Source organism: Piliocolobus tephrosceles, chromosome 10 (genome assembly GCF_002776525.5).
Source record: "Piliocolobus tephrosceles isolate RC106 chromosome 10, ASM277652v3, whole genome shotgun sequence".
In the NCBI taxonomy this organism is placed as follows: domain Eukaryota; kingdom Metazoa; phylum Chordata; class Mammalia; order Primates; family Cercopithecidae; genus Piliocolobus; species Piliocolobus tephrosceles.
Genome location: NC_045443.1, coordinates 58,568,425 through 58,586,035, shown reverse-complemented (window position 1 = coordinate 58,586,035; position 17,611 = coordinate 58,568,425).

The following is a 17,611-nucleotide window of genomic DNA, read 5'->3' as shown; positions in this document are numbered from 1 at the left end:
TGAAGTCCAGGCTGAGGTGGTCTTAGATGGAGATGAGGAACTTGTTAGGAACTGGAGTAATAGTCACTTTTGCTCTACAAAGAAGCTGGAGGCATTTTGCCCTTGCCCTAGAGATCTGTAGAACTTTGAACTTGGGAGAGATGATTTAGAGTTTCTGGTGGAAGAATTTTCTAAGCAACAAAATGTTCAAGAGGAATCAGAGCATAAAAATTTAAAAATTGCACAGCATGATGATGCAATAGAAAAGAAAACTCTATTTTCTAGGGAGAAATTCAAGCTGACTGCAAAAATTTTCGTAAGTAATGAGGATCCAAATGTTAATCACCAAGGCAATGGAGAAAATGTCTCCAGGGCATGTCAGAGTCCTTCATGGCAGCCCCTCCCATCACAGGCTTGGAGGCCTAGGAGAGAAAAATGGTTTCTTGGGCTGGGCCCCAGGGCCCATGACCTGAATGTGAGACATGGAGTCTACAGAGATTATTTTGGAGCTTTAAGATTTAATTACTGCCTCATTGGATTTCAGTAGGCATGGGGCCTGTAGCCCCTTTGTTTTGGCCAGTTTCTTTCATTTGAAATGTGTGTATTTACCCAATGCCTGTACCCCCATTCCCCATTGTTTCTAGGAAGTAACTAACATGCCTTTGATTTTACAGACTCGTAGGTAGGTAGAAGGGACTTACCTTGTCCCAGATGAAACTTTGGACTGTGGACTTTTGAGTTAATGCTGGAATAAACTAAGACTTTGGAGGACTTTTGGAAAGGCACAATTGTGCTTTGAAATGTGAAGACATAAGATTCTGGTAGCAGAATTATATGGTTTGGCTATGTCCTCACCCTAGTCTCATCTTGAATTGTAGTTCTGGTAATCCTCATGTGTGGTGGGAGGAACCTGGTGGAAAGTAATTGAATCATGGGGGCAGTTTCCCCCATGCCACTCTCATGATAGTAAGTTCTCATGAGATCTGATGGTTTTATAAGGTGCTTTCCCCTACAGTAGGTTCTCATTGTTCTCCTTCCTGCTGCCAAGTGAAGAAGGATGTATTTTCTTCCCCTTTCGTCATGATTGTAAGTTTCCTGAGGCCTTTAATTGTGAGTCAATTAAGCCTCTTTCCTTTATAATTTACCCAGTCTCAGGCACTTCTTTATAGCAGTGTGAGAACAAAGTAATACACTTGACGTTGCCCTTCTTTCTTCACACTAAATATCATTCCTCTCTATTGGCTCTCATTCCCATTTTCTCCCCACCAAACTGAGCATTCTTCATAAATAAGTAATATTATTTGGATATTTGTCCCCAAAAAATCTCATGTTGAACTGTAATGCCCAAAACTTGAGGTGGGGCCTGGCAGGAAATATTCAGGTTTTGGGGACAGATCTCTCATGGCTTAGTGCTGTCCTTGCAACAGTGTGTGAGTGCTTGTGAGATCTGGTTGTTTAAAAGTGTGTGGCACCTCCCCATTACCTTTCTCTTCTGCTCCTGATATGGCCCTGTGATTGACAGTTCTCCCTCTGACTCTACCATGACTGTAAGATTCCTGAGGCCTCATTAGAAGCCAAGCAGCTCCCTGGCACTGTGCTTCCTCTACAGCCCATGGAACCGTGAGCCAATTAAACTTCTTTTCTTTTTAAATTACCCAGTCTCAGATATTTCTTTATAGCAATGCAAGAGCTGTCTAACATAGTGAGGATTTCTTCCGTTTATTTTTTCTCTTAATGTTGGCATCTTTAACTCATCCATTTGGATCAGTCTTTGAGAGCTTTTAAGAATCTTATATTACTCCCATATCTTCCTTTTCTAACTGTAACATATATTTGAATGTGTTGTTCAAGCCTCAAACACATTGTGTCTAAAATTTAAATATCTTACAATTCCAAGTCCTGCCACTTCTGAACTATTTTATTTCTGAAAGGACTGAATTACTTTTTAAGGCATTAGAATTGAATATTTGGGGATGTCTTCAACTTTTCCTTTCTCCCTTACAGACAACTAATGAGTCCTGGTAATTATAGGTTTGCAATTTCCTCTATATATGCCACTCACAATCCCATTTACACTGTTTAAAACAGTTTTCATTATTTCTTATATACATGGATACTCTGTAAACAAGCAGCTCTGCAATTGATTCTCTTTATTTCATTCTTTCCTCATTTTAATCCATCCTAGATTGCAAATCAGATAAATCTTTCTAAAATGTACCTTTAATATGCCAGCTCCACTGCTTAGGAAAAAAAAAAATTCGTTAATGATTTTTCCTTGCCAATGAAGAAAATACAGACACTCTTCAGCCTGGTTAATAAAGCACCACGCTAATGTTCCTTTCTTATTTACCCTCATCCCATTATACCTGCCTTTTGCTTCCAATTACACTTCTCCCAGGTCTGTGGACACACTGTGCCTCATATGCCATCCTCATCAACCTTATACTTTAAAGTCTATCTTAAGAAGTGTCAGTAAATCCATTTGATCACAGAACTGTAAAACCTGCATAACAAAATTAATAACTTCCCCCTTTGCTATTCTAGGCCCTTTCTCTGTAGAAGGACTTGTAATACTGTATTGAGTTATTGTATAATTATCTGTATTCCTAATTACACTGTAAAACTTTGAAGGCTGAAACTAATATTTACTCAGCTTTGTATTTCAATTTCTATCCAGCTTAATGGCTGTTACAAAGACGGTATTTAAATAAATATTTTAAAAATGAATTTAGTTAGTTAGAATTGGGTTAGTTAGTATTTCAGTTTACTGAAGTCTAGTCTTTTGTGCCTAGTATAAATCTTACAAGTGGATTAGCTAAAAACTGAAAGATATGTTTTGCTGGTATGCACCTAAAGAAGATATTGCTAACAGATTTGATGAGTCTTATACCTATCAATTCTTCTTAAAATGAAAATATTAATTATTATAGCTAATATGTGTAAAGCCCTTACTGTTCTTAGTGCTTTAAGCATATTAATTCATTTAATCCTAACAATAACCTGATGAGTAAGGCATTATTATTGTCATAATCCATTAGAAACCTGAGATATGAAGACATTTTGAGACTTATCCATTGCTATGATTTGAGTATATGCGTTCCTACAAAATTCATGTGTTAGAACTAACCCTCAAGATGATGATATTAAGAAGTGGGGCCCTTGGGAGGTGCTTAAGCCATGGGGAATCTGCCCTCATGGATTCAAGCCTTTTAACAGGGGTTGAGGGAGAGAAGTGGTTCTTTTTACTATTCATTGCCCTTCTGCCATGTGAGGACCCAGCATTTGACCCTTTGTCATATGAAGACATAGCAACTAGATGCCATCTTGGAAGCAGATTGAATCCCCTTACCAGACTGTGAATCTACTGGTGCCTTGATCTTGGATTATCTTTCCTTCAGAACTGTGATAAATAAACTTATATTATTTATAAAGTATCCAGTTTGTGATATTTTGTTATAGTAGCAAGAACAGACTGAGACATCCATAGTCACAGGGTTAATTAAGTAATGAATTTAGAAATCAAACTAGGATTTAAATTTATATGACTTCTCTCAAAATATTAATTGCCTAGAATGAATATTTTTCATTTATAAGATAAGTCCACGGACAAAATTATTTTCTTACCATTGAAGTGTTGCCATTAGATTGAGTAATGCCTAAAAATAGTTGGCCAGAGCATTTGTGTCAATGGCTTCAGTGGACTAACGGCCTCTCTTCCTTGTATTCTTGTGTGCTAATTAATTTATAAAATTAATGCCACATGAACTAACATATTTTAAGAGTACCAGTTATATAACAAACACAGCATTCTTTTCTTATACTTTGGTAATTTGATATTGGTCATTCAATGTCTTTAGTATAATATGCACTTTTTCTTTTAATATTTTAGCTTATTCACATAAGGATTAATTTATAAACATTCATGTTGTTTGCTTTAAATCCTCTTGACTATTTGACATGTACACTTATTTATTGTACATTCTATTGTTGATTACCTATTCTCCATTATGATATTCTTCTCTTTGACTCACTTGCAAACTAATAAGACAGTAAAATCAGGATTGATATAAAACCAGTAGCAGCATCCATTTCACTTTAATAATATATTTAAGTATAAAGCAAAAATGAATATCTACGTACTATATGAACTTAACTCTTTAAAAACACTCATAATGAAATGTTGCACATTTCTGGTCTTATGTGACTTCATGAAGACTAATAATTTCTGATTAATGACTATGAGAACAATTTTTTAATGGGAGATTGGTATCATCTTGAAGCACCTGGCTCTACTTTTATGGATAATCATAGAAACTCTACTGTACATGGTTTATGATCTTATTCTCACATTTCAAGAGATAGAGTGCTGGCACTTAAAATACTGTATTTTGATTCTTCACATGTGTGATATTCTCTTTTGTAATCCTAAACTAAGCATGACGTTCTGATATGTGTTTCCAAGTTCTAGCTCTTCATGTTGAACATCCAGGTAACAGGCATATATTATAGACAGGTCTTGTACATTTCCGTGGTAACTGAGATCAATGTGAAAATGTGAAATCATACGCCTTTATGCCTTCCCAAAAAAAGACATCCATGTCTTAATCCCTGAAACTTGTGAATAGTAGCTTTTTTTTTTTTTTTTTTTTGGTAAAAGGGTCTTTGCAAAGTTAAGTATCTCCAGATCAGGAGATCATCCTGGATTATCCAACAGGACCCTAAATACAATGGCAAATGTCCTTATGAGAGAGGCAGAAGGAAATCTGAAACAAAAAGAATAAGGAAAGACACAGAGAAGAGGAGGAGGCAATGGATCATGGAGGTAAAACCTGGAGAGATATGGCTTCAAGATAAGGAATGCAGAGAGCCACCAGGAGTTGGAGGAGGTCAAAGAACACATGGAGACTCCAGAGAGAGTGCAGCCCTGTGAACAGCTTGACTGTGAACATCTGGCCTCAAGAATTATGAGAGGATGAATTTCTATGGTTTAAGCTATCAAGATTGTGATAATTTGTGATGGAAACCACAGGAAACTAATATAACAAAGATTGTCTGTATCTTTAATTATGTAATGCCATCTTTTACTCTTTCAATCTAGGCCTCTATGTGATGTCCACATACTGTTTCATATAATATTGAATTTGTAATACTTATTTAAATATTCTCAGTCTATATGGAAGAAATTCCACAATTCACTAAAATAGGTATTTTGGTATTGAGAAGATCCTTTAAAATTTCTTTTCAGGCAGGCATTATACATTTTGTTTGCTAGTTTCCCTGTTTAGGTGGAAGACAGAGGGAGAACTAGCCTACTATGTGATTTCTAAATCATGTCTCATTGCCAGCTTCTTGCCTCTAGGCTGAATGTTCCCAATTATCTTAAGCTTTTCTAATTGGCAATATTTTTAAATATTTATTTGTTATTTTGCTGTTTTTGATCAATTGATTGGCTCTTTTCAGAAATCATTCTGAAATTCATATTCATAGAATGTCAAGCATTTCAGAATCCACTCTAAGTACTATCTTTGGTATACCCTCTGCTAATCTTAGTTTTTGGTAGTATACAAATATACTATACCTCATCTAAAATATATTGGTCACTGGTCATGTGGATTGACCACATTTGCTTCTCTTCTACTTTTCCCAATGCTTGCTACAATATAACTACGAAAAAGATGACAACCAAAGACAAGAATGGGAGAGATATCTGTTGACAAAAGACTTTATACACTTTTGTACAAATAAATGTAGCTAGTGGGAGGAGGAAGATATAGAATAAAGTGTACTCACATTGATGTGAATAAGAAGAAAGTTAATTAGACTCACCAAATTCCAGAGATGTTCCCGTCACAAAGATGCTGCTTGAAACAGAGAACAGGGGCAAGTTAAATGATTGACCATGGGGGTTGTTGAAAGTCAATATTTGGAGGAGCTTATGTTTTTCTCTTCTATTGCTCTGTTCACAAAACAATAGCACCTAAATGTCTATATCCCTTCTTTAATTAAAAATAAAGGAAGGTCTCAAATAGAGACGCCAAGTAAGGACTGAAGGAAGAATTTGCAGTGCAGAGGTAAAAATAGAGAATAAAGTGCTAGTTTAATACCCGAGAGTTAACTTCTAAGACCCACACCGTCAATTCCCAAACAAAATGCTAGCAGCCTGCTCTCTACCCTTTACAGAGTTTCTGAGCAAACAGAAATCTGAAGAATTCCCCCAGATAAAAAACATACATTTTTTTTGCCAGTCATTTTTGATATAAACCTTCCTTCCTTCTCCAGAATTTCCAATCAGTTTTTACTGTTTCATTATTACATACAATTGTTGAGCCAATGATTATGAGACATTTGAAAAAATCCTTGAACATGAGCAATGGAGATAACAAAGCAAACAAACAGAAAAATGAAAACCTAAAAGAAATGCTACTTTATAGGGCAAAAGAAAATTTCCATCCTTGCTAACTCAAAGCATTTAAGAAAATCCAATTATCATATATCTCAAAGTGTATGAGAAAATTGTATACATTGAAAATAATACAATGCTATTTAAAATAACAAGAGTGAGTTATTGAAAGTTCAAAAATATAATGGTTAATTTTTTTAAATCCATCAAAGACTTTGATAAAAAAATAAAAGAAATCTCTCAGAAAATAGAACAGAAAGGCAGTAACAGCAAATAGGAGAGGAAATTAAAAAAAAAAAAAAACTAAGAAAGGTGTAATTAAATGTGAGTCGATATTAAAAGAATGCAACAGAGAAAAATAAATGAAGATAACTGGCACAATACTATAGAAATTTCCCCAGAATTGACGTATATCAGTCACATGAATAAATGGACCCACTGAGAGGTCAGTGAAATCAACGAAATACACTCATCTTAAATACATTATGTGAAGTTTCTAATGTCTAGTAAAAAATGAAGATAGCTAAAACTTTCTGGGTCGAGGATGGGGCCCCAGGCAGAAAGAGAGAGAAGCAGCATTGGACTATCCTTTCAAAAGCAACTTTGGGTGCTGGAAACAGAGGAATAATCATTTGACATTCTTACTGAAAGATATTTGCAATAAAGAATTCAACACACAGACTAGGCATCATGGCTCATTCTTGTAATCCCAGTAATTTGGGAGGTTGAAGTGGGTGGATTACTTGCGGCCAGGAGTTGAAGATCAGCCTGGTCAACATGGTAAAACAGTTTCTACAAAAAATATGAATAGTTGGGCCTGGTGGCACACACCTGTAATCCCAACTACTCAGGAGGCTGAGGTGTGAGGATTGCTTAAGCCTAGTAGGTCAAGGCTGCAGTGAGCTGTGATCGCATAATTGAACTCCAGCCTTAGGCGGTGACAGAACGAGACCTAGTCTCAAAAAGAAAAGAAAAGATATTTTAAGATATCAAGATCTTATGAAATTTACTTCCAGTATACATTTACTTAGCTACAGAAAGAAGTGTTCCCATCAAATGAATGAGTACTCTACAGGTACAACTAAAACAATAAGTAACATTCATTGTGTACTAGGTGTTGTTCCAAAAGTCTTACATTTACTAAATCATGTAATCCTTAGAAAAGTCTTGTAAAGTAGGTATTATTAGTCTCATTTACAAATGAAAAAAAAAAAAAAAACTGAGACACAAAGGAGTTAAGTGCCTTTTAAAGGTTATACACAGATATTAAGTGTCTGGGCTAGAAATGGAGTCTGAGCAGCCTGGTTCTAGAGTTCATGCTCCTTGCTACTGTCAGTTCCTCCTGGGAGTCACAGTGACTGCTCTCGATTCCTCCAGAGAGTTACATGGAGGTGAAAAAAACCAGAAACCCCAGGATAACAACTCTTCATTAGGCCTAGGGATAATAAATTATGACTCCACAAGGAAGAGAACAGAGATCTGTCTTCAAATAAACCCAGTGTTTTGCTTTTCAACAAAAATGATAGATGATTAGATGCAGAAGATACAATCACTGGAAGCATAGAAATCTTTGAAGCTATGATAAAGCAAAATATGGAAAAAAATAGGAAATGGAAATTCTGGGATAAAAATCTGCATAAAAGATCCAGGCATAGATCATTATTTTGCTCTTAATTATGTAAAGGCTAAAATATCACTTCTTCACTTCACAGAGAAAAACTGAGAATCAAATGTATCAAATACTGCATTCAAAGTTACAAGTAGAGAGTGATATAGTGACAAGGGAAACAAGGCAGTCTTCTTCCAACATCTGAACTTTTACAACCATAATAGCAAATGACTCATATTCCAAGAATAGTAGAGAAGATTTTCCTTATGAGTGTATAGACTTCCATTTTTCATTCTAGAAAGCAAAAATGTGTTTGCTGAGTGGGTGGTGAGTCCTACATGGCAAATCCACAGTTGCCTGTTCTTCTAGAAGGTCTTGTGTCCTACCCAAAAGGGGATAGGAAATATCGTAAGAAACACCAAATCTTCCAACCCCTAACCATTCTTTTGATACATGATGGTTCAACACTAACAACCAAAAACTGAAGAATTTGAGGATGAAAGTAGTGCTTTCATCTTCTTCCAGCTGAAGTTCATAACTTTCAATAGAAGCCTGCTCACAAGGTAAAGAACTAGCTGTAAATAGTTAAACAATTGAAAAACTAATGTTTAGGGGACAGTTACTATGATTAAAAGACTTTTTACTTATTCTTATCTACTAACTGTTTTGTGGTAACACTATTATCTTCATTTTACATGATAATCTGCAAATTCTCAAAGTGTAAATGATTTGCTAAAAATAAATGCTAAAATTTGACCTTAGGCCTTTAAGTCTGAAGCTGATGTTCTGAACCACTGCTCTTTTTATGCCAAGAGCTTTCACTTTATTAGACTGCAGTGAAAACTAATTTTGGTAATTTATTGCTAGAACATAAAAGAATGTCCAATAATAGTATGGTTGAAAATGAAGACCAGAAAGCCAAATTATCAGCTTCTGCATGCTTTTATTCTCTGAAATAGTGCACTATTTATTTTTATCTCAGAAGAATGGTATCTATAACCCACAGAAAATTAGACAATCAAATGTAAGCATCTCTGTTCCACTTATGCAACAGAAATACAATGTGGCAAGTATGGCTAAACCAAGGAATCCTCCTCCCATAGCAGGAAAACTATTAGGAGTGTTCATATAGGTTAGGGGAACATAGTAAGTCTCATGGGTAGAAAACAAGAGCTGCATTTGGATTTCATGGTTTGTGAAAAATCATGGGAAAATGTCTATGTAACTGTCAGTGGGACTACAGCTCATTTAAATTTTCCCACCTAGGGAATGGGAAGAAGCAGACTAGCTCAATGTTCAAGATCTGGACCAAACCATGACTAGCTCCATGAGTGGAGGAGCAAGATAGAGAAAACCACAGAACTGCTAGACAACAATGGGGGAGTGCTGGGGAGAAAACCAAACCAATAAGTTTTCACCCCAAATCAGCCTATAACATTAGATTCTGATATTTATCAAGAAAACTAACGCCAAGAATAATCACCAACATCAAACCTCAGGAGATGGATTTATTCCAGATAAATGAAAAATAAAATAGAGTAATTTAGAATTGACTTAAAAAATAACTGTCAACAAGGGTTCGAGAAATAAAGAAAAAAAGATATCTACAAAATTCATATTATGAAATGAGAAAATTTGAGAAATAGAGTAAGAAGAGAACATGAAAAAGCAATTACAATTTCTGGAGTTGAAAATTTCTTCAAAGATAGGGACAAAATTTGAGTGCATAGAAGACACAGTTTATATCTGTCTTCATTGCAGTGAAAAAAGGAAGTCCCATATTTTTGTATGTTTTGGTTCATTAGCATTATAAATAGCATGAGGGAAGGCATTATGTTAATAAACCAAAATAAGAAGGAACAATAAGTACCTTAATTCATGCAGAATAAAGATAACTAAAATTTCAAATCATGACTTTTTACATCTTTTCAGTTTTTTATTAAATGAAAAGTAGATTAAAGGCATAATAGTGGTACATGTGACTTTTTATAGTTATCTGACTAAGTGCCTAAACCCTAGCAAGAGTGTAAGCATATTTCCTGGAACACTTGAAATTGTTGATTTAATCTATCCCTGAATCAAGTGTTTTTTCTATTTGCAATGTAAACATTTTAATTATAACACAAATTGTATGATACAACCATGTAGCAGTAAACAAAGAACTAATTTAAGTTCTTTCTACACTTATCATTTGTTGATTAATTAGTTTCTTTATGAGACACCAAGCAACTCTTATAAATACAAACCTCCTGAGGATATGAAGGTTAATTTTAAAGTGATTATGAATATTGGAGTAACATTATAATTAATAGTGATATTTGTAATGCAGAAGCCTCCTCAAATACCAATAAATAACCTCTCTAAATTAGTACTGATAGTAGGCATCCTTTAGGATGCCTTTGTATGATTCATTTTAGTCATTCAATTGAGTTTTGGCATGAAACAGAATCACATATTAAAACTGTAATTATTCTGCAACCATGTCTTTTGTGGGTGTGTGTGTGTGTGTGTGCGTGCACACATATGAGACAGAAAGTGACATACACACACACACATTGTGTCTGTGCATAGTGCTAACTCAGACTCTCAGCCTGAGCCTAAACTATGCAAACTGCTGAGACTGGACATATTTTAGAATAATCCATTAAGTCATGGTGAGAAGTCCACTTATATGAGGGACACAGGAGCCTGAGCCTCAGAAGAGAGAATTTTACCTACAGGCTGAGAGGTTACCTTTCCACAAAACATGAATGAATGAAGGAATCTGAGAAAACCTAGGTATTTACCATTCAACTATGTTTCTGACTTCACCTTAAATGGATTTATAGATACATATTTGGAAGGAAAGGGTCTGTTCTGTTAAAACTGGGTTTTTTTTTTTTTTTTTCTTCCACTAAAATTTCTGAAATGCCTTGCCATTCTAAAGTAACATTGACTGGAATTCACTTTATTATTTCAGTTCTTAATTTGTGGTAATCATTAAACCTATTACATGGTATCTTTTATTCTAATAACAGGTAAATTACTGGAGTTTGGTACTGATTTAGATCTTGTATAGAAATTAACTGTTTTAAGATATTTTAACAATCATCTAACTTTACATATCAATATACTTTATTGAGTAATAACAAGAAATAATTCAACAATTATAATCAGAAACTTGGCATAATCCACTGCTTATTTTATCATTACCATAGCCCATATTGTTTATAAGTAATAGAGGCAATGTTTACATTTGATTGCTGGGCTTTCAAGTTGTTATTCTAGGGCTACTTATCTTTTAATTTTTATTAATGTGTAAATTGTTAATCAGAAAGGAAACAAAAATTGTTTATAAGCATATGATTTAATTAAATATCTACTGAGATGTCCGATTGGTATGTCAAAGCTAGTAAGTCCAAGCTACATTTATGATTATCTTCATTAAAATTCCTTCTGCAATTTTTCCTCATTTTAGTTGTTAGTAACTCCATCCTTCTACATTTCCAAGTCAAAAACCTGAGATAGAGTTCTTTCTTTATTTCAATTTATAAATCTGTCTTCATATATTATTACATCGTAAGCATTTTTGAGTCTAACATCTAATGTGTCATCTAATTCTTTCAGCTCTAACTTAAAAATATATTCCAAAATCCAAGCACTTCTCACCACTTACATGACGACACCCCTTGATCAAGCTGTCATTACTTTCACTTAGATTATAGCAAAAACCTAATAATACTCCCTTTGCCCTTCTCCTATCTGCACTCAATCTAGCATCTACAGTGACATTTTCAAATGTATGTCTGATTATATTTCTTCTTTGTTCAAAATTCTCACATCTTCAAATGTATTTATGAGTAAAAGTCCTTCACTTTGACCGAAAAGGCCCTACAAGATCTTGCCCTTCATTGCTTCTTTGAACTCATCTCCACTTCTCTCACCTTTTCCCTCATCTGCTCCAAACACACTAGTCTTCTTATCATTTTATGTAAAAACCTGCACATTGCGCACATGTACCCTAGAACTTAAAATATAATTTTAAAAAGAATTATTACATTCTAACTGAAAAAAAAAAAATTAAAACCACCCAAGCAAGGTCCTGTCTAAAAAGTTAATGTTTTCAAATGACCACTTTGTTTAAAATTGCATCCTGTCCCCCTTTCAAACCAATTATTCATATTTACCTTCTGAGCTTCATCATTTCCTCCTTGCACTTATATTAGATATATTATGCATTTTATTGTCTGGGTTCCCTCTGTCTCTTTCCTAAAAACACGCAATCAAGGAAGGCAGGACATTTTGTTTCTTTTATTTCTAGTAAAGATTGCCTAGCACTCAGTAAATGTTAAAAAATGTTTTTGAATGAAAAGCAGTGTCTTACATATTTTCTTGAAATTATTTTCTTAAGTAAATAAATGATGTTTACATTGGCTAAATGAAAACTATCAAATGAATGGTACAAGTGAACACAGCAATGGTACTATTCATTAGATTTAAAAATCAATAAAGTGTATTGTTATTTTTATGATAGTGTATATTTTAATTTTTTTCAATTCTGTATACTTAGTCACCTTATTAATGTTATCTGTAGAATCTAGAAAATGTTAAGCTTTAATAAAATAAATTTTAATATATGATATTAGCTACATTTATTTTTATTTACAGAATACAAATTTTTGATCTCTCTGAATTTTTCATTTAATTATTTCCCTCTTAGTAAAACTACTTTTATAAGTAAAGACAAAGTAGCTAGCTTTTTTATTATTTCCCCACAAAAGAGTATTTTTTTTTTTTTTTGTTTAATCAATATGTGAATACATCTATGAGAGCATGTCATGTATTTGAATATGATCAGCCATTTGTATATCCTGGTAAGGTATTTCATGATGCATTCTCCTCCTACCACCACCACCACAATTTGGAAGAAGAAAATTATGCCATTACCATCTCAAGTATTGAGGATGAATAGGCAGTATTCTGCTCTGCAAATCTCAGTCATCTTGACCTCTGAACTCCAGACTTTGTCTCCTTAACTCAGGGATATCATGGAGTTCTATTTGGGCTGTCCCTCCTGATTTCCAGAAAATTAGCTGATGTGATTATAGCCTTTACTTTGATTCTTTCCTTTTTCTCAGGGACCATGATGATGCACTGCTGTTGTTCAATACCAGAAAACTGTTGTTCCTTACAGGTCTTCTTATTATTCATGATGAGAGGCTAAATTGGGTCCCTGTTACACTTTCTTGGCTGGGGATGGAAGTTGTTGATCGTTAAGTTAATAAAGTGCAGGTGGCTGTCATTTAAATATAAGCACACTAGATCTGTGACAAAATGAAAGTTGGATTTATAAGAAATCCAAGGGCTAATAAGATATATTTAGCACCAGAAGAATACAATTTTTCTATTTCAAAGTGACAGGTTCAGAAATTGTGTATAGGTTTTCCGATCATCCATGTTTATGCCCTTCTTATTGTCTTACATATCTCTTGGTTTCCCTGTCTTTTCCCTTTGTATAATAGGAATAAATGTTAGACTATGCCATACATGAAGTTAAGATTGAACACCACTTTGATACTGTCTATGTAATGTGAAAGTAACTTGCCTTTTCTTGGTTTCACCTTTCGTATAGGTACAATGTAGTACTACTTTTCTCTTTCTCTTTTATTCTTAGATTGGGCAAAGTTGTGGTGAAGCTAAAATGATATATTTACAGCACTTTGAAAAATATAAAGGCATACCGGAATGCAATTGACCATTTCTGGAAATATGGGAACTTTAGTATTTCTTCCAAACAAAGTGACCAGAGAAAGCAATTCTTGCATTAGAAAAAAAATATTCTTATATATTTTAGGCAATCCAAACTTTTATTTCAAAGTATCCTCTTAACTCTTTTTGCTCCCCTATAAAGCAATTTCAGCTTGTCAGAATCCTATGTGGTTCTGCTGGTCTTTGTAAGCGAAAGGATTATCTAGTGATTGCCTGGCTTTAGAATCCCATCACAAGAAAGCAGACAGTCAGAAGGCATGTCCATAGCTTGCAGCTTTTTTCTTAACAATAGGCATGTATACTTTTTGCTGATAACTTCAATATTTAATTCTGTTCATAAAAATACTGTTTCCTGTGTTTGATGTCATAATTTTGCTAATGCCACAACTCACATCTTAGACATTTTGTGAGTTTGTTTTCAGAAGAGAGAATGATTAAAGGAAGAATAAAAATGTTTTGTTTTATGAGAATAGAGGTATACTTTCTCTTGCTACTTACAGGATAGTTGGAAGTAGTGATTATCTTCATTATGTGACATAACAGCTCAGAAGTTAAACTAATCTTAAGTGCAAGCAGGCATGAGACAGTTTAACACAAAATCTGATGAGGCTGAAAGTGAAAATATCAAAGTTACTGTCTGAGGGATATTAAATAAATAATTCTCTGTAAGAAAAGGGTACTTTCATTGTAGTTCTCAGCTTCTCAGTTGTTTCCTTTTATTTATAATACAGGGAATTCTAAAAAAACACTCCACTGACTACAATATCTCAGAGAAGTAGGTTTGAGCATAGCAGGTCCACTCTAGAGGAGATCAAACCTTTAATATTTCAATATTTTCCAGTCTTGGTTATTTGTTTGCTAATGTCTGTATCTTTGCTTTGGAGGCTACTTAGAGCACATATCACTAAAACCATATAAATCATATTAACATACTCTATAATTTAATGCCTAAAAATGGAACCATTATGAGTAGCTACCTTATATGTAAAAAGGAGGCCAAATCCATATTAAAAGCTACAATGTGTTATAACTTCTAAAACTTGAATTTTGGAATTACTCATATGACTTCTCCCTCAACTCCCAAGAAAATGCTGAGAGATTTTGTCACCACCAGGCCTGCCCTACAAAAGCTCCTGAAGGAAGCACTAAACATGTAAATGAACAACTGGTACCAGCCACTGCAAAAACATGCCAAATTGTAAAGACCATCAATGCTAGGAAGAAAGTGCATCAGCTAACGAGCAAAATAACCAGCTAACATCATAATGACAGGATCAAATTCACACATAGCAATATTAACCTTAAATGTAAATGGGCTAAATGCTCCAATTAAAAGATACAGACTGGCAAATTGGATAAAGAGTCAAGACCCATCAGTGTGCTTCACTCAGGAGACCCATCTCACGAGCAGAGACACACATAGGCTCAAAATAAAGGGATGGAGGAAGATCTACCAAGCAAATGGAAAACAAAAAAATCTAGTTGGTTTTTTTTTTTTTTTTTTTTTTTTTTTTTTTGAGACAGAGTCTCACTCTGTCGCCCAGGCTGGAGTGCAGTGGTATGATCTCGCTCACTGCAATTTCTACCTCCTGGGTTCAAGCAATTCTCCTGCCTCAGCCTCCCAAGTAGTAGCTGGGACTACAGGTGCATACTACCATGCCCAACTAATTTTTTGTATTTTAGTAGAGATGGGGTTTCACTGTGTTGCTCAGGCTGGTCACAAACTCCTGAGATCAAGCGATCTGCCCAGCTTGACCTCCCTAAGTGCTGGGATTACAGGTGTGAGCCACCGCGCCCGGCCAAGTTGGTAGTTTCTATCATGATCTGGAAAGTGGACATGCATTAAATGACTATGCAATATCTCTGAAAGCAATCAAGCTGTTTGAAACCAGATGGGATCTTAAATTCAGTTCTATAAGTGGCTGCATCAGACGCCAAACTCTGACGGGATGTGTCTATGAGATGTCTCTGTTCTCTCGTACATAAAATAAATGGAAGCTACTGAAATATTAAATACTATTTGATTTTGAATTGAGAACATGGATCAACAAGAGGCTAGGTGACTATTCTTATTTCAAATATCACTGTCAGAGATAGACAGCATATCTCTGTTCTGAGCTCTGTACAAGAGAGAAAATTAAATAAGGTGTCTTATTTGGTAAATTGAAATACAGCAACTTGTAAAAAAAAACTTTGAATCTCCTAAGCAACGTGATCAAAGCTCATGTGGTAAACAAGAAGTGCAAACAAAAGAGAGATGAAGGGGTGGAGCCAAGGGAAAGCCTTGACATGAGGCCCAGAGAGATGTGATGCAAGTTGATAGAGCAGGGACACAGAACCATGGAGACTGTAGCTTAGGGTGTCTCATCCTCAGCACAGGTGACATTTGGGGCTCCATAATTCTTAGTTGTAGGGTGCTATTCTGTGCATTGAGTATGCTGGTCTCTACCTACCAGATACCAATGGAATCTTCTGTGCCTTGTTGTGGCAACTATAAATATCTCCAGACATTGCCAAATGTTTCTGGTGGGGAGGGGGTGCAAAATCACCATGACTGTGAGTTGTATAATGTAATAAAGTATGTAGAAATCAATGTTGTGGAAAAATGACTTTTGAATAATTTACTTCATGATTAGTTACTTTTGGATATGTTAATTTATTCCTTCACCAAACAAATATTTGTTGAATGCCTTTATGTGCTAGAAACTGTTCTAGGTGGTTAGGACTCATCAGTCAATGAAATAGATCACTGTTTCCGTTCTCACTGCACTTGATTTCTAGTGTGAGGAGGCAAGAAATAAATAATGAACATGATAATTAAATATATCTTATACTATATTATAAATTGAGCCCAGGCACAGAGTCTTATGCCTGTAATCCCAGCACTTTGGGAGGCTGAGGCAAGAGGATCACTTGAGCCCACGAGTTTGAGACCAGTTTGGGAAACATTGTGTGACCCCGTCTCTGAAAAATAAAAAAGACAAATTGGCCTGGCATGGCATCTTGAGCCTGTAGTCCCAGCTACTTAGGAGGCTGACGTGGGGGGAACACTTGAGCCCAGGAAGTCAAGGTTGCAGTGAGCTGTGAGTGTGTCACTGAACTCCATTCTGGGTGACAGAATGAAATCCTCTATATCTCTCAAAAATAAAAATAAATAAATTGAGGTTCTAAGGAAAAATAAGGTAAGGAGTAAGAAGGATTAGGAGTATTGAACTGACAGGGGAGGGAGTTTGTAGTTTTAAATATGGAGACAATTGGACTATAAGACTATAGCACTAAAATTTAAAACCTGGTGGAAAGAGCATACTCTGTGTTCTTCAAATAGCTAATAGAGTGGATGACACATAGTGGGGACTTAATATACTTACATTTTCATGAAGCAAATATTTATTGAATAACAGATAATTATCCAGCCACTAAGCTAAATGATAAGGACACAATGATGAACAAAATAGACATATTCTCTGTCCTCATGGTATTTACAGTTATGACAAAGTTGTATAGTTAAATAGTTAAAAAATCAGACCTTGCATGACTCCATAAGGGAAAAGCACATGGAGTTATGAGACATAAATTGACTGGGCCTGACCTAGTCTGTGAGTGTATGTATAAGGAAAGGCTTCCACAACAAAGTGCCATTTAAGTTGAATTAGTTTTGCAAAGCAGATAGTGATGCATGTGAAAACTGTACCAGACAGAGCAGCATATACAAATAATAAGTTGTAGCTATAGCTTATAGAATATAAAGGATATCATAGAATACTATAAAGAATGATTAAACACCAGCTATAGTATGCAGAACATGTTATAAATTTACTACTTTATATTAAGAGCAATAAAATCGGAATGAAATGTTTTAAGAGGGGATGGGGAGA